General features: G+C 34.9%; 1 long non-coding RNA gene across 1 annotated transcript; it reads left to right on the top strand.

Moving 5' to 3' along the window:
• Positions 1-1,458: 1,458 nt before the first annotated feature.
• LOC145314763 (uncharacterized) lies at positions 1,459-4,406 on the top strand. The gene is made up of 3 exons (XR_013877878.1): positions 1,459-1,844; positions 3,160-3,274; positions 3,856-4,406. It is a non-coding gene; the product is annotated as an uncharacterized LOC145314763 (long non-coding RNA).
• The last annotated feature ends 15,144 nt before the right edge of the window (positions 4,407-19,550 follow it).

Below are 19,550 nucleotides of genomic sequence, written 5' to 3'. Positions count from 1 at the left end.
CTATATAATATTTTGGTCATTTAAACCACGTCTAATTAGACTAATTTAGAAAATTTCTGTGAATATATACCTATATAGTAGTATCGTACCTATGTAAATCATTATGTAAAAAAATATGTTTAAGATGTTGTTTCAATCAATAAAGATAAAAATGAAAACAATTTTTTTTTAATTTTTGCGATTTATACAAGCGATGTTTTTCTATAATTAGGGTCAGTCGTTTTTTACCACTTTCTCGTGATTTTTACCACCCATTTTTACCACAATTTTTGGTCAATTTTTGGTCAATTTTTACCCTATTTCCGGTAAAATTTTACCAATTTAGGGCAAAAATATTACCAGGTGTTGAACAGTTTTACCACTTTTTCGGTAAAATCTTACAGAAATTTGCGGTAAGATTTTACCAAAAAAGTGGTAAAAATTGGTCAAAATCTGGTATAAATTTGCGTCCTAAAATGGTAATATTTTACCGGAAATCTGGTAAAATTTTACCGATAATTGTGGTAAAAAAAGCTGGTAAAAACCGTGAGAAAATACCACAAAAAGTGTTTTTACCGTAAAAGTGGTAAAAACTAGGTTTTTTTATGGTATTAATTAAAAGCTGGGCTATCAAATACCTATTTAGTTAAAAACCAAGACTGGTTATACTGCCAAAATAAAACAAAAATTGAAGTTGAACAGATTTATTGAAATAATGAAAAAGATAGATACATACAGGTTAGGTGCGAAGCTTCTATACAGGTATCACGCCAGGATGACCCAATCTAACCACTTAGTCCTGGAATAAATAACCAAGACAAGGTTCAGAAGTCAAAGTAGAAGGAGATGACTCTAAACTCTGTTGTTAGTTGCTAACCTTTGCCCTAATCTCCAATCCTATAGTTGTAATCACAACCCGAATCGAGTAGGGCGCCAGTTAAAGGGCGAATATAGGTTGGATATGATATGAGCTTATATCAAAGGTGCAAGTATATACATTATGAATAACTCAAGCAAATAAAGATATTCTATTGGATAAGGCCGTTATGGCTAAAAACCTAGCCAAGTTGGGCTAATTCATGACGTCAGAGGAGTGGTTCCCTACAATATTCAAATACCCATATTCACAACAGGATGTGTGTAGAGTTTGCATAAATACTGTTGTTATTTTGCAGTACAAATAAATGAGAAAAAGGTTTCTGGAAAAAAACTTCCTAGACAGTACTGGAAATCTGATTATTTAGGAAAATATTAATATTAAATACTAGGAAAATATTTACGGAGAAAATTTGTCACCCCCCCCCCCCCTCCGTACGCAAATGAAAGTCATGTTGAGATTAAATTTAAAATAGCAGACGGGACGACATACATAACATAAACAAACAAAGTTTATATGTGTGTGTCAGGCCAAGTTGGCTGTACTTATCATTAGGTAATAATTTATTTTTTTTAAATGTAGCTTATACAGGTAGTTCCAATTATGACTAAATTCCACTGGAATGAAACCAGTTCAAAGTCAAACCCATGACTAAAAATCATGTATTGTATTTTATTGTAGACAATTGAAAAAAAAATTAAATTAATCGTTTTATTGGCCCTATCTAAACTGCAGAATAGATTTTGTTTCCTAAGTGAAATTAACATCAAAACCTAACTTTTATTACCTACTTTTTATCTGTTATCCTTTTGGATTTAGTGGAATGGGATTGATATAATCTAAACGAATAAGCTGACAACTAAACTAATTTATTTATAGGAATTTGTATGAGAGGTTTTAGCCAGAAAAGAGAACATTCAAGCCCTTTTTTCAGTTGGTGTCTTAGACATCAACCTTGACCTGTAGAAGCATTTACCAATAGTTCCAGGTAAAATTGTTTTAAAACTTATATCAACAGTTTGTTTATTAAACCGAAATAGCACGAGAAAAAAGCCTTTAAGTTATCTTCTACTAGCAGCTTTTATTCAAAGCAAAAATGTATAAAAATAGAGGGAGGGAGGGGCTGTCGACGACCACTCATGTTTAATTTATGAATTGGGAGTGAAAGTTGAACATCTATAGTAGTTAAATATTGTTGTGCTTTGCTAGGTATTTAATATTTATGGATGTTGCGTTACAAACATGCTAAAAAAAAGACTTTTTCACTTAGTGAATTTATCGTAAAATAACTCATTATTGAAACAAAATGTATTAGGTACTGAAACTGCAATTACAAATCAAAGATATACTAATTTGGTAATCCACTTGATAAGTTGTTTAATATAGGTAAAGGTTAAACTGAGGAAAAGTATTTTTTCTTTAGTTGATCTATCCCATCCCCTGCACTTTTTATTCTTGTTAAAATAATACATGTAATATAATTTCTCGTATTCATTCGAATCCGGGGGATAGGAACCGGTTCTCATCCATACGAAAAAACTATGTCTAGCATCGTATTTTATCCAGCTTTCTATGAATATAGAAATGTACAATCATAAGATTAAAACCAGTTTTTTTAGCCGGTGCCTTCGGCACCTCGGGGCTAAAAAAACTAGTTTTAATCTCATAATTGTACTTTCTATATCCGCGGAAAGCCCTTTATAATACGATGCGAGAAATAACTATTCCAGTATGGCTTCGAATCGATTAACATCCGCTGGATTAGAACTAGATTCGGGAATAGTCCCTTTTGTGCCAACGCCCCTTAAGGGGCGATTCGTGGTTTTTTTAAATAGCTTTTTATAGGTTATTTTAGGTAAGGTTATATTGGGTTAGGTGATTGCCCCACAGGGTTAGGCAATTAACTCCGCAAGGTTAGAGCCCACCGCAGGGGCTAGAAATAGGAGAAAAACAACTGTGAAAATACGAAGAATCGCCCCTTAAGGTGCGTTGCCACGAAAGGGACTATACCCCTAGATTCTCAGCCACATTTGTATTACAAAATTTTCTTAGTCTATAACCTAACCTAATTATAAAAAATATTGTTCTCGGGGATTGGGGGGGGGGGGGGGGGGGGAGGAATAATGGGTACCAAAATTTTCAAAATGTCTTAATTTTCTAGGACTACTGAAAATCTGCTATATAACGATTTTTGTCCATCCATGATTGTATTATAGTAACTAAAGAGTTTTTTTTTTGTAAAAAAAAACGTTCATCCTTATTATTGCTGCGCTTCTTATGGACCTAATCACTCTTATTATCAGCAAGATAGAGTTGGAGGTGCATGAGAAAGACAAGACTCTACTGAAGCTGCCCATGAAGAAGGTGCTGGAAACAGAGAAGAATGGGTTAACCATGGATCTTGCCACCCTTGCCAAGGTATGTACAGGGAACAAGACAATGGACAAAGATGACAACAGGGGTATGGGGTCCGACTTTTCAGCTTTCCGTGGACAGTAATATGAATAAGAAAAAAAACATAAAATATATTGCATTTACATTGTCATTCAAAGGCACATAGTTTTAAGTTATTTAAGGCCATTATGAATCAGCTAGTAGCCTTAAAAGTATAAGTATTTTTTTGGTGATATAATCGATGCCAGGAGCATTCTACGACAGGGGTGTATATTCTGCACAAGATTTGTTTTTTCCCCTGCCACAAATTTTAAAAATCCCTCCCCACATATTTTTTCACCAAAGAGGGGGGGGGGGGGATTGGAAAAAATTTAAAGAACTCTAGGTATATATTATTCATTTATCCCCACACATTTTTTTCATCAAGGAGGGAAGGGGGGGGGGAGAATGGAAATTTTTTTTCTCAGTTCTCTTAATTTTATTTTTTTTCCAAACCACATATTTTTTATCCCCCCCTCCCCCTCCTTTAGTAGGGTCAATTTTGCAGAATATTCACCCCTGTTTTACTGTGAACTGCACCAAATCCATAATATTTTTATATTTAGATTGAGATGATCTAAAGCCAATATCTTGAAGATAGCTGTGACGTTAGCAATAGCCAATCCTTGCTACCTCTATACTTCATACATCATTATACTCGATTTCCAGAATCATATATTTAATTTCAATAAAATAATAATATAATACTAATCTAGCTCTATTTATATGTAAACTTGTAGCTGCTCTATTACTATACTAATGGTATCAAAGTCCACCTTTTCTTTTAGTTTCACTTATATTAGACAGAAACCAGTATGACAGCCATAAGAGCGACAAAGAATATGCGGGCAAAAATAACATTTAACATAAGAATGAAAACATCTATAAAATCTAAGCTTGATTATACAATACAGATAACCTAGATAAACTCTTGAGGATGGGATACACCATTAGGTGTTGTTTTGGTGTATCTCTGAACCAAATCTTGCTACTGAAGTGCATGATTAGGCCAAACTTCCTACAGACAACCAACCCTTTGATTGCACTACCTTTGAGAAGTATTAAGTGCATGGTAATGAGTTGCGCCTGTTTTGGGCCAAGACATTCCCGAGACTTTAACTATTTATGTCGCGTGCCTGACATAGCAGCAGTAGAAACCATTTTAACGTATTTAGTTATGACATGATGTCGGGCTGAGATTCGAACGAATGTTTCCTCCTGCTGCTATGTCAAAAGTGCATCTTTAATAGTTAGAGTTGGGGGAATGCCATGCCTTAAAATAGGCTAACCTTTATAATGCATAGTTAAGACTTGCAGACAAAGGTTCTGCAATCAAAGAGTAGGTTGTCTGTTACTTGCGTCATAATCAGGGTGTATGGATAGCAAAGGAGAGTTAGCTTAGGCTCCAGGGATCTACAGGTATAAGACAATGGTCAATAAAGAAATGTACAATGAGTAATAAAACGTTATCATAAAACTCAGGGGACTAGTGTAATAAACAGCCTATTGTCCAATCCCTCTCTGGATAGACTCTCCTTGGTTGTTGGACCCGACCTAAAGTTTCATGGACAGAAGCTCATCTATTTTAAGCTGTAACAAAAGGGGACTGTACACAAATGAGAGCCACATTCCAAAAGTGAAAAACTTTATTATTGAAAATCTTTGACAGACATATGGACAAAGCAAACGAAAATCAGTAAAAGAAATATGGAGTAGCTTCGCATTTAATTAGTGTGAATGATGCACCTAAGTAATCTTATATTAAATTAAATGGAAATACCCCTTTATTAAAAGCTTTATTCATTATTTTTTAGCAGCGAAGCTACTCTATAATTCACAATGTCCGTTTACCGTCCGTCCGTCCGTCTGTCCGTCCGTCCGTCTGTCCGTCCGTCCGTCTGTCCGTCCGTCCGTAATTAATGAATTGGGGGAAATGTGATTTTCTCGGCTCCTACAAAAGATAGAAAGCTGAAATTTTTTGACAACATTCCCATCATTAAGGAGCACAATTATAAAACATCAATGGCGGTCGGACTGCTTTTTAGCAGGTTTTAGGCTATTTTTTATATTTTCCAAATTTTCCCCATAACTTTGGTGTTTATGGTCCGATTTTCAAAATTTTTTCAGATAAAGATATCAAAATTAAATTTCCCGTCATTTGAAGAAAACAACAAAGACGGTCAGACTGCCTTTTTGCAGGTTTTTGGCTATTTTTATATTTTTCACATTTTTCCCCATATCTTTGGTGTTTATGGTCCGATTTTCGAAATTTTTTCAGTTAAAGATATCAAAATTAAATTACCTGTCGTTTGAAGAAAACAACAATGATAGTCAGACTGCCTTTTTGCAGGTTTTTGGCTTTTTTTACATGTTTGACATATTTCCCCATATCTTTGGTGTTTATTAAAACTTTTTTGCATTAACAGTTTTAAAATATTTTTTCTCATTGTTATGTGCATCTAGTTTGCAATTTACTTTAACCGTCTTCATCATACAAAATAAAACAAGGTTTCCTGTTTTTTCTCTTTTTTCTCCAATAAATCTATTCTTGATTTTAATAAATACACTTTAAATCTACTTCTACGTATTCCCATCCACAATTTTTGTACTTCGTTGCTTATGGATGTTGTCATCCTTGTTTTAATAGTTTCAGATATTAAAATTGAGAGGCTTTATTATTGTGTGGGTGTAATTTCATGTATAGGGATGAGAAACAAACATATGTAAAGAAAAAGTGGTGCTTTATTTAAAACTAGGGGCAATTAAGGTAGGAGGAGGAAAAGTCGATCTCATCCCATTTAAAATTTGATTTTCAAAAGAGTAAAAAAATATATTTTTGGGGGTAGGGGGGATAAGACACAATCCCCAAAAATAGTTTAAAACCTTCACAGTACCTAGAAGAAGCTACACTGTGAAGAAAAACCATATCGGTTCAGCGGTTAGCGAGATCCTTCGGGACAGACATAAAACGCTTATTACTTTATATAATAGGACTAGCGGCTACGCCCCTAGAAGCCTCTAGGGGCACTTAATTTAGGAGGGGGAAAAGTCGGCCTCATCCCATATTAAATTTGAGTTTCAAAAGAATAAAAAAAATATTTTATGGGAGGAGGGGGGTGAAGACACCCTCTCAAAAATAGTTTAAAACCTTCCCAGAACCTATAAGAAGCTTCCCTGTAGAGGAGAACAATATCGGTTCAGCGGTTAGTGAGATCCTTCGGGACAGACAAAAAACGCTTACTACTTTATATATTAGGAAGAGGAAGATTAAGTTTTACCTCTGAGACTCACCCTTCCCTTATATTCGAAGAAAGAGGGAGTGCTTTCTTCTTCGTTTTTAAGTAGGTTACAACAATCTTTTGGAAACCAAGCATAACAAACACCCATGGCCGATTTAAGGGAAAAAAGTAAATTTTTCGGTTGGTTGATATAACCAAGCGTGTTCGATTATTTAAGATATTAAGAATAATAAACTTTTGGGGGCCCGGTGATGCTTCGGGTACAAGTCCGCTACACGCCACCTTGAACGTACACTGAATTTGTGTTGTAATGTAACGTCCTCAAATGCCAAGGATATCAAGTAAGGGATCATCCATTAGACAATCAACTCTTTGATTGCTCGACCTTTGTCTAGAAAAGCACGGTAATGAGTTACGGCTATGTTGTGCCAAGGCATTCCCCCTACTCTCTATTTTTTGTCGCTCACCAGACATAGCAGCAGTATGAACCATTTTTAACATCTCAGTTCATGATGTGGTTTAGGGCCGAGATTCAAACCTAGCACCTTCCCGACAACAAGCGGATGCACTACGTGTTACGCCACAGTTAAGTGTTAGATATACAAATAGTCTAACAATTATGCGGACAAGATACGTTAAAGATTAGATGCTACATAATTAAAATAGTTTTTTTTTTAAATAATAAGTGTTCACTTCTTCTCCTTTTAAAATTGTTCATCTAAGCATCCTATTTGTTTTTTTCTTCACATTTTTTGATAAAAAGTAGTTAGGTATTAACTTCTTTTATATTTTTTAATTCAAAATCTAACTTAATCAGCGACACAAATAGTTGAAGTAGGGGGAAAAGCAGTCCGACTGTTATGGATGTTTTAGTTAATTATGCCTAATGATGGGAATGTTGACAGGAGTTTTCAGCAGTTTATCTTGAAACAAGCGCCAAAAAAATCACGTTTTATAAAAAAAACCTTTCATATGGACAGACTGACATTTCAAATAATAGATTAGCTTCGCTATTACGAAGAACACCTTCCCCTTCCAGTAAAATAAAAAATACAAAAGTTTTGAAATGTTTTGCATTTATTAGTTTATTTCATAACATAACGATAACACATAGAATGTGTACTAAAGTTTTAATTTAACAATAATATTATTAAAGTATAACAATGTAAAAAGCAAAGTAATCCTTGGTAGGTCTAATTTCCCTAAATCGAACAAAAAATTGGAAAAGTAATGGCTAACGGCTGCCGGCTCAGCCGTTTAGCCGTTTTAAGGTTTTTAGGGCAAAATTATCGAAAATAACACCAATAAACTTTTTAAAATTTTCTAGTACCAGCTGTTTAACTGCTAGAATCGACTAAAAAAGGCTGGTAGAAGCTATAAAATGCCAAGAGTACCATTTTTAGACCGAATAATGTAAAACTATCATTCAAAAAGTTGATTCCTCCGTATTTAATGATGGATTTGCCCTGAAAATAGCCAAAAACCGGCTTAACGGCTGAGCCGCCAGTCAATACTTTTTTCAATTTTTTATTCAATTTAGGGAAGATAGACCTACCAAGGATTACTCATGCAAAATTTCAGATCGAAATTCGAATTCTAAGTGCCATTTATACATTGACTATGAGATGGTTGCATTAACCCCCCCCCCCCCTTGCTTCACCGCTAGATGCACATTCATCACACTTAAGGAAGGAGATGGTCAGGTTTGTCAACCACCATAAAGGGTGGGGGGCGTAAAGACATTTAAACTTAAACCGTGAGCAAAATGGTCTAAATATTGAGCTAGACACTTGAAACTTGGTACATAAGCCTAGTCCTATAGGTACTACATCTAAATGGCGAAAAAATTCAAATTTTTTTATTTTAGGTTAGGTCAGGTAAGAAAAACCCTGTGGAAATGGGCGAAAATGGGGTTATTAGGCCATTTTTGGTCTATTTTGATGTAGAAACTTACCTTTATTTGTTTTTTATTACGTTTTTTCCTTGAATACACTATGTCTATTACACAAGGACATTATTTAAGATGATTCAGCAAGTCGGGGACCGACCCCAGTAGGCTAGGTGAGTGGCTCGAAGGAGTAAAGACAAAGTGCATTTTTTCTAAAGTTTGTGTGTCATATATCAAATCTAGGTTTTTTGAGTTTTGGTACCAAACTTGCTGAATCATCTTAAATAATGTCCTTATGAATAGCCAAATAGTTTCTAAGGAAAAAAATTAAGAAAAAAAATTAAAAGTGAGTTTTTACATTAAATTACACCTAACCTTAAAATAAAAAAAAATTTAATTTTTTTTTCATTTAGATGTAGTATCTATGGGACTATGCTTATGTACCAAGTTTCAAGTGTATAGCTCAATATTTAGACTATTATGCTCACAGTTTAAGTTTAAATGTCATTAGCCCCCCCCCCCTTATTTTTAAAAATTAAAGAAAATGAAAATTTTACGGAGAATATTTATTCTATTACCTAGCAACCTCAAAATAAAAAGAACAAGGATGACAACATCCATAAAAGCGAAGCTCTGAAACTGTAGGACAAAAGGGCATTAACACTTGTAGAGTGTCAGAACTGAATAATCAGAATATAAATGTATAAGAATCGAAGCAAAATTGTAAAGGGGGGAGTCGGATGAGCCACTTTTTGAAACCAAAAGTAAAACGCACATGATCTTAGCCCATAAAAGAGTTACAGCTCTAAAATTCGGCACAGCAGTTGCTTTTGTGAGAACAATATGGAACTGTGAAGAAACGGCGACAGAACAGCCGCTCCCGCTGAAAACCCCCGTTTCCCGCCGAAATATTTTTTTACTTTTTTCGCCAAATTTATCTCATAAATTTTATCTCATAAAAATTTCCCTTACATTTTTACGTGACACTTGTAATATTTCAAACATGTCAATATTAAAAAAATTGCAATTGTAAAATCTTACAAGTGTCAAGGGAAAATATAAGGGAAATTTTTATGAAAAAAAATTTATCTCAGATGTTTGAAAATTGTCTATTATAGCAAGAACAGGGGGAAAAAATTTCGGCGGGAAAAGGCAGCTCCATACTGTTCTCCACAAAAGCAACTAATGTTTAAGGACATACTTACATTTTAAGGACTTCATTAATATTATAGACTTATATATAATATTGTTCTTGTCCCAGGAATCAGTATACCAAAAATCAGATCAATCGGATAATTAGATCATAAAAAAATTTGTTGATAAAAAAGTGAAAAGAAGAACATGTTGAAAATGGACGTACAGACATTCTGGTAATGATTATAGAGTTGCCACGCTTTCTGATTAGTATCTGACTACTACAGGGATCACCATGCCAAATTTGAAATCGATAGGAGAATTTTAACGTGCCTAAATTAACGAAAAAAGCTATCCTTTACGGACGGACAGACCTACCCTAATTATAGAAAAGTTTTGCTTTTAAAAAAACTGTGGATTGAGAATTTCTACCCTTATTTTACTATTTTTATCATTATACAAAAGTAACAGGATCTGTGAATGTATGTTTGTCTTCCTAAATTTCTTCAGTGACACTTCATGGTATAACTTTCCTGAAAAATATGAAATTTCTTCAAAATAAAAAAATTAGTGACATGCACAGATACCCCCTTAAACCCAAATTGAGTGAAGTATAATACAGGCAACAATGGTGGTGTTAGTTTATTGTCAGAGGGGTGAATTCACCTTCCTATATGTCAACCGTCTAGCATACATACTTAAGAGTCAAATTATCTTTAATTCTTGAAATTACGAGCGAAATTATGCCATAGCACGGGAAAAAAGGGACAGAAAGATAATATATTAAAATTAAAAGAATATCATGAAACCTTTAAAAAATAAGGTTTATGTCTGTGTAAACACTAGAATTGCATGTCATATGAATCTTCACTGAAAATTTCAGCTGTTTATCTTTAAAAAAGTTTTATGTCTTCTAATTCATGACTGAAGTCTGACAGACAGACAGGCAAAAAAATTAAGACTAGATGTGCCTTTGTCATACATAGGAATTAGGGTTGGGCCGGATATCCGGCCATTTTCGATATCCGGCCAGTTACCTGATATTGAAACTATCTGGATAACGGATATCCGGCCGGATGTCTTGTAATTAGCCGGATATCAAGCATTGGCCAGATATCCGGCTGGTTTTCCGGTATCCAGCTAAAAAGTATTCAGCCCAACCCTAATAGGAATAGCTGTGTATCTTAAATAGCAGCCGAAAAAATCAAATTTCCCTCATTGCGTCTCGAACTGACGCATGGACAAAGTGAATCATAGAGTAGCTTCGCTACTTTAAAAAAAAACTCCCTTATTTTTACCTGTAATTATCTGTAAATTGTTGAACTTTATTTATCTGGTTTTTTAGACTTCATACACTTTAAACATTTTCACCTGAAATTAAAAAAAAATATTCTTTAATTAAGTCTTTTAAACTTTTGAGGTCTCAGCCAACTTCACAAGAATGAGAATATCCATGAAAGCAAAGATCAAATAAGATGGACAAACATATTGAGTAATATTTAAAGTAAACATTTTTTCAGTGGCGTGCACAGCATTTGTAATTCCCCTTAAACCAAAATCGAGCAGGGTGTAGACGGGTGTCAGATTCAGAGTGTGTTTTACTGACAAGAACATGAAATTGCTGGAAAAAATATTTAGTTGGTAAAAAATAATAAAAAGTATACTATGATTAGAACAAAATTATCAAAAAGAGAGTAGCAAAAATTAGATGTATCCCAGACAGCTAATCCACAATAGAGTGAGACAGGGAGAAGGTTAATCAAAAAAGAGAAAGGGGAGGTTGAAGTGGTAATAAAGCTCCTTACACAACAATTCCCGTAAAAATAAAAACTTAGGTAGATTCAAAATAAGATAGGTTTAAATAGAAATATGAGGTTAATAAAAACAATGCTTTTCTATAACTATACACACCCCTCCTTAACCGAACTTTAGATTAAAAAAATTTTCCAAACATTTGGACAATTGGGCGTTCAAATAGGACCTAGTGGTAGTTAGAATCAGTTGAGAACAAAATCCTAGCCGTTCCTTCTTGCCAGATATCGCCATTTTAAGATTTTAAGTAAAATTAAACTAAATATCCAACTAAAAACTTAAATCTTTTTTCAATTTTAGTATAAATTTAGTGAGACAGCCCCAAAATAGAGTGAGTATCTTTGCTGAAACTGACTGCCAGGAGTCCCTAACAGAAAGTGCCTTTATGTGTTAACACAAGTAGGGATTCGAACCCATTCCCAAAACTAACCAAGGTAGAATAGCTGTGTATTACAGCATGAGGTCAGTATTTTCACCACTGACAGATGGAAGGCAAGGCCAATCCTAACCAGAAACCAGATCATTCACCCACAGGCACCAGTGGAGCACCTTGGAGATCTGCACCACATGTTTTCTGGGGTGTTGTTCACCTGCACCCAAGGATTGGGCAGGTTGAGACCTAATGGTGCCCTCAGACTCCCATTAACCCTGCCATTTATGCCAAGCTTAGAATAATGTCACACACCTGGCCCCTGAAATGGGCTGTTAGATTCCCCTTGCCAATCACAGATCAGCACAGCTGCCATGGAAGGATAGCTGTAGGTGGTGGGCCGCATACCTTCACTCAAGATGCAAGTTAGCCCTTTTCAGATCTTGATCCTCCAGGAGATCATGGTAGTGTGCATCTTGAACTATGCCCTGAGCCTGGGAGGGTTCTTTCTGAGGGAGTTGGGGACACCATAACTGATTGACAAACTCGAGCTGATGGTATGGATCAATAGGGAGAGTAGCCATGGTCGGCCCCACTCACATTAAGCAAGTGGTCCCAGCAATGCCAAGCCTGGGGAAGGCCCATGGCCCCTCCCACAACCAGCTGCTGAAGACAAGAAGCCCTCTAGCTGTAAAATCAACTGTCTTGCCAGGGCAGCTTTCATGGGGCCACAGCCCTTGTCCCCATCAACTTTCATGAGGTCAAGGAGCACCTGTTCAGAGCTCACCGTTGACCAGGATATGGGTAGAGTGAAGTTCTTGGCTATTCCCATTCCCAGAAGGTGAAACTGGACAGGGGCTATTCTTAGTTGTACACCCCCACGGTGTTCAATGTGCCTCAAGGAGGTGCGACTGCATCAAACAGCCCCCAGTAGAGATATGGTAGTCAAGACCAGGCCTAACTTCCAGTGCAGGGGCCTGACTATGGGGACCCCAGGTAGAACTTTAACAAGGAGTAGAACCTGCTGATCATGCATTGCCTGAGTCCAATAATGTAATATACAGCTATTCCACCGTGGATAGTTTCAAACAGTAACTGTGTCCCCAACTCCCTTAGAAAGAACCCTCCCAGGTTCAGGGCATAGTTCAAAATGCACACCACCATGTCTCCTGGAGGATCAAGATCAGGGTAGTGCTAACTTGCATCTTGATCAAAGGTATGCGGCCTACCACCTGCAGCTATCCTTCCATGGCGGCTGTGCTGATCTGTAATTGGCAGGGGAGCATCTTGGTCAGCTCTAAAATAACCTCATGAAATTTGATGGGGACAAGGGCTGTGGCTTCATGAAAGCTGCCCTGGCCAGACAGTTGATTGTACGACTAGAGTGCTTCTTGTCTTCAGCCGCTGGTTGTAAGAGGGGCACTGGGCCTTCCCCAGGGTTGGCAGGGCTAGGACCACTTGCTTAATGTGAGTGGGGGCAACCATGGCTACTCTCCCTATTGAACCATACCATCAGCTCGGGTTTGTCAAACAGTTATGGTGTCCCCAACTTCCTCAGAAAGAACCCTCCCAGGCTCAGGGCATAGTTTAAGATGCACACTACCATGATCTCCTGGAGGATCAAGATCAGAATTTAATAGGGCTAACTTGCATCTTGAGTGAAGGTATGCGGCCCACAACCTGCAGCTATCCTTCCATGCTGGCTGTGCTGATCTGTGATTGGCAGAAGCATCTCATGGACAGGGCACACGCCAAGTGTGTGACATCACTCTGAGATTGACCCAAATGGCAGGGTTAATGGGAGCCTGAGGGCACCATTAGGTCTCAACCTGCCCAATCCTTGGGTGCAGGTGAACAACACCCCAGAAAACATGTGGTGCAGATCTCCAAGGTGCTCCACTGGTGCCTGTGGGTGAATGATCTGGTTTCTGGTTAGGATTGGCCTTGCCTTCCATCTGTCAGTGGTGAAAATACTGACCTCATGCTGTAATACACAGCTATTCTACCTTGGTTAGTTTTGGGAATGGGTTCGAATCCCTACTTGTGTTAACACATAAAGGCACTTTCTGTTAGGGACTCCTGGCAGTCAGTTTCAGCAAAGATACTCACTCTATTTTGGGGCTGTCTCACTAAATTTATACTAAAATTGAAAAAAGATTTAAGTTTTTAGTTGGATATTTAGTGTAATTTTACTTAAAATCTTAAAATGGCGATATCTGGCAAGAAGGAACGGCTAGGATTTTGTTCTCAACTGATTCTAACTACCACTAGGTCCTATTTGAACGCCCAATTGTCCAAATGTTTGGAAAATTTTTTTAATCTAAAGTTCGGTTAAGGAGGGGTGTGTATAGTTATTCTACAGCCTACACATCTATAAAGTTTAGCCTACTAGTCCAAACGTAATCATGAAAGCATAATAGTACAATAATAAAGAGTAAATAATTTTCAAAATAATTGTTTAATATCCTGCCGAAACTAGTTGTTATGAAATACTACGTACTTTAGAGTGTTTGTTATTGAAATCAGCTGACATATACGCACAGGGGTAGATAATTGCATTAAAAATACGTTTAGTAATGAATATTTATCAAAGTGGAATGTGTGACGTGTCAATGACGTCACGCCTACGTACGCTTATTTGTAATTAAAATAATTGCATTTAAAATTACGAAAATTAATGATTTTATGATCTTAAAAGATGCGTGCAAATGTATTAATTAAATAAACATAAGTAAAGTAGTCAAAAAAAAAGCCTTGTAAAGGGCTAAAATAAACGGTTTGTCGGCAATCTCATTTATCATATGTTCAACTGAAACAGAAAATTGCAAAATCTACTTAAGGATTTTTTTGAATTTTTAAATTTGGCATAGATATTCTAAAAGTATGAAATGGCACCTTTCATATAAGCTCATATCATATCGAACCTATATTCGCCCTTTAAAGCAACACTGTGTACAAGGTAGACGGTATGGTGGAAATAGTTTGGTAGATTCTAAATAATAACATATTAAGAACTAATAATATAATACAGTTAGGGAGTTGAATCCATTTTTATAGAAGCAGAAATATAATCTATGATTATGGTTTGGACCCTCTAAAACTGTAATTTACCCTTCCACTTTCCCCTCTCTTGGTGAAGATATCTTCAACGCCGATACGATTTTTGAAATATAAGATTCCACTTTTGTCTCTCTTGTTGAAGATATCTTCACCAAGAGAGGCAAAAGTGGAATCTTAAATTTCAAAAATCGTATCGGCGTTGAAGATATCTTCACCAAGAGAGGGAAAAGTGGAAGCTTACATTTCAAAAATCGTATCGGCGTTGAAGATATCTTCACCAAGAGAAGGGAAAGTAGAATCTTACATTTCAAAAATCGTATCGGCGTTGAAGATATCTTCACCAAGAGAGAGGAAAGTGGAAAAGTAGATTACAGTTTTAGAGGGTCCAAATCATAATCATAGATTATATTTCTGCTTCTATAAAAATGGATTCAACTCCCTAACTGTAATAGACAACAACTATAGATTAACTATTAGAGTATCATAATAGAGTTAAACCTTACTATATTGCAAAAGGCAAAGTACAAAATTCAATTGAAAGAAAGCTGTCCTAATAGAGTATCTATAGGTCCTTATATCTATTGGATAATGATAATTACAATTAATATTTACATACCTAAATACAGTGCTCATTAGGCGGCGGATTTCCTTAAACTGCAATTATCTACCATTTAGCTAACCCTAACGTAAACTTATAGTTGAGCGATAACTAGTTTAGGACATAAACAATAGAAATTTAGTGTACTTAAAACAGAATATTTATTAAAAATTACAATAATTCGATAATTTAATGTTTTAAGAAATATTTTGTCAACGTTTTGTATTAATTCTTATTTATAAAGTACAAATGAACATTAATTAACCCTTTAGGAAAGAGTACATATTCGCCTAGCTGCTCATACGACAAAATTTAATCTAAAGTATGTTTAAAAATCGAATTAATATATTACTGAAAGAAGTAAAGATATGTCGTCTTAGAGATCATGATTCTAAAATAATAAATTATGAAATAAGTTATACAGTATCATATCAACTATTTAAATAGTATGTAGGATTAGAAATGTAAGCGTTCTGGTTAGAACAGACCAATAGCTAAATAGCAATGAGAATCACAGACTAATTTTCAGATGACTAATAAAAGTAACAGAATGTCTGTGTGTGTGGTGTACCAAGAGAAAGCACCCCTAGAAAAAAAGTACCACCCCCCAAAATTTTACTTTTTGAACTAATTATACCCACCCCCAAAATTTTATTTTACTTATACTTTCAAGAACCAAAATGAAAAATCGAATTGGTCGAATTCAACACCTACCACAAGTGCAATAGATAAATTTTGGCTTTTTAAACAGCCTGCAAATATAATTCATAATCGGTTTCGAATCACTGTTTTTCTTATTATTTATAGTTATTCAATTAGTTTAAGTTAGGCTTTATGAAATTCCTGAGTTCAATACCCCAAAAAACGAGCTATATTTATGACAAACAAGTATGACAACACCCATAAAAGCGAAGCACTGAAACGGTAAGACAAACGGACATGAACACTTATGTAGTGTCAGAACTGAATAATCAAAATATAAATGTATAAGAGTCGAACCAAAATTGTAAGTAAATTTTCTGAAAAAATGCTGGATACAGGATAATGTTTATGAACATACTTACATTTTAGGACTTGATTATAGAGTTGCTTCGCTTATAACATTATACTTTGTTTTCCCAGGAAATTATATACCACAAATCAGATCAATCGGATGATTAGATCACATGAAAATTTGTTGTTAAAAAAGTTAAAAAATCGACATGTTGAAAATGAACGTACGGACATTCTGGCAATGATTATAGAGTTGCTACGCTTTCTAAATCGTACCTAACTACTAAAGGAATCACCATGCAAAGTTTGAAATCGATAGGACAATTCTAACATGCCTAAATTAACGAAAAAAGCTATCTGTTACGGACGGACGGACGGACCGACCCTAATTATTGAAAAGATTCGCTTTGAAAAGTCCCCTGGCAAAGCTGTATCCTAAGAAACTCAACTGTTATAGCTGACTTATGAAAAAATAAAAAAAACTGCAGTTTCGTACCAACCATATATGTACTTTTTATAAAAAATTTGGTCGGGCTGTTATATTTTTTTCTATTATCGGCTATGCCTCTAGAGGCCTCAAGGGACACGTAAAATGTCTTCTTTTTAATCTGTGTTTATCAAAAAATGTCCGCTAGGCGGGGCTTATTAAATTTTTTTTTATTTTTGGGTCATTTTCTCTAGAGGATAATGGAACTCTCCCCCTAAATAGCTATAAACCTTCCCAGGACCTATGAGAAGCTATACTGTAAAAGAGAACCATATCACTTCAGCAGTTAGCGAGATCCTTCGGTAGATACAGACAGACAGACACATAGAGATCCTTTTACTTTATTATCAAAAACTTGATTAAATGCTAATAAGGAAGCAATCATTAATATAATTTTTAAAAAATTTTCTGTTGATATAAATACTCAAAATGAATTACGTAAGCGTATGTTTTAGCTTATACTTAATTAAAATTATATATCCCAATAAACCTAATCTTCTGTAGAGGTCAGAAGGTCAATATTTTGTTAATTATTTTGCCAAAACAATAAATAACTAACACAATTATATCCATAAGTAACGCAATTCAATACCAATATAAATTCTTTTTAAGCAAAGCTTTTCTATAATTAGGGTCGGTCAGTTCGTCCGTCAGGAACGGATAGCTTTTTTCGTTAATTTAGGCATGTTAGAATTGTCATATCGATTTCAAACTATGCATGGTGATTCCTGTAGTACTTAGGTACGATTTAGAAAGCGTAACAACTCTATAATAGTTACCAGAATGTCCATACGTCCATTTTAAACATGTTTATGTAATCTGATTGATCTGATTTTTTAAATACTGATTCCTATGACAACAAAGTATAATGTTATAAGCGAAGCATCTCAATAATCAAGTTTAAAAATTTAAGTACTTAACCATTACCCTGTATCCTGCAGTTTTTCAAGAAGTTTACTTAAAATTTTGCCTTTTTAAATTTATATTCTGATTATTCAGTTTTGACACTCTACAAGTATTAATGTTCGTTAGTCCTACCATTTCAGTGGTTCGCTTTTATGGATGTTGTCATCCTTGTTTTATATACTAGTTGGTCTGTCCCTCTAGCCTTGCTTTAGTTTTGTATCACCATTTCACAGAAAATATTAGATCAACTGTTCTTATAATCTATGAAATCTTACCAGTATTAGATATTCAACTTACATTAAGGTACTGCTGTTAATAGGCGTGAAAAAAAATAGGGAGGGGGGGGGGGGGAAATCCATGTGTCGTCATGGGCCAAACAAGGATGACAACATCCATAAAAGCGAAGCACTGAAACGGTAGACAAACGGACACTAACACTTGTATAGTGTCAGAACTGAATAATCAGAATATAAATGTATAAATGTCGAAGCAAAATTGTAAGTAAAATTGTTGAAAAACTGCTTGATACATAATAATGTTTATGGACATACTTACATTTTTAGGACTTGATTATAGAGTTGCTTCGCTTATAATATTTTACTTTGTTGTCCCAGGAATCAGTATACCAAAAATCAGATCGAAATTTGTTGTTAAAAAAGTAAAAAAAAACATGTTTAAAATGAACGTACGGACATTCTGGTAATGATTATAGAGTTGCTACGCTTTTTAAATCGTACCTACCTACTACAGAAATCACCATGCAAAGTTTGAAATCGATAAGACAATTCTAACATGCCAAAATTAGCGAAAAAAGCTATCCGTTACGGACGTACGGACGGACCGACCCTAATTATAGAAAAGCTTCGCTTTTAAAAACTGACTAAAAATTTCGATCAGAGAGGTTGTTTTCTTTCCTTACAAATTTTTATAGGGGATGTAGATTATTTTGGTAATTTGTTATCTATCCGTCTATCCAACTAAGATCACCCTTCACGCCCTTATAAAAGTGTATACAAAATAGGATTTTGTTATTAATGCGTGATTTGATACAAAAAAAAAATATAACGAGGCTACTTTGTAATCTGTCAATATAGCTTTGAAAAGGCTTTGAAAGGTTGACAAAAGTAGAATTACTCACCAAAGCAACAGTGTAACCAATCATCAGATAGACAGGATCAATGCCATTTTACACTCTAAAAGCACATGTATAATTTAGATCTTTTAATACACAAATAAAACTCAAAACCCCAGAAATCTCCTTTTTCTAGAATTGCGTAAATGCAGGATGATAAATTATATAAAGAATCAAATGATGAAAAAAAACATAATAAACAAAGCATAAAATGTAATGATTTATTTTTGGTCTTTTTATATCCAATCAAAATACAAAGAAAAGTCCTCCTTCAATAACACGTCGGCCTCTTCATACTGGAGATTCTTCCTTAGGTAGCTATCATTGGTCTTTTAAACACACATCCAGAAACATCTAGAATATACATAAAATTACATATTCTCACAAGGTTTGATTACAAGTTTAATAAAAAAACTTTCTAAAAAGGATTTACAATATATGTATATGTACCTTTTATACAATTTTAATGCATATAACTTTAAAAGTGCATAAAAACCAGTGCTATAAGGATACGTCAACTCGATATTAATGCTATTATTATGCCTACAAGTAAGTTCTAATTTCCTTTGTAAAATATTTGAAAGAAGATTATGGTTTATTTTCATTTAAATATCCATAAATCCCTGACAAAATCTAAAATTG

The sequence above is a fragment of the Acartia tonsa genome, chromosome 1, assembly GCF_053477335.1.
Source record: "Acartia tonsa isolate MP-2025a chromosome 1, ASM5347733v1, whole genome shotgun sequence".
Lineage (NCBI taxonomy): Eukaryota > Metazoa > Arthropoda > Copepoda > Calanoida > Acartiidae > Acartia > Acartia tonsa.
The sequence above is the reverse complement of the archived record's forward strand: the minus strand, read 5'-3'. Positions and strand labels throughout refer to the sequence as shown.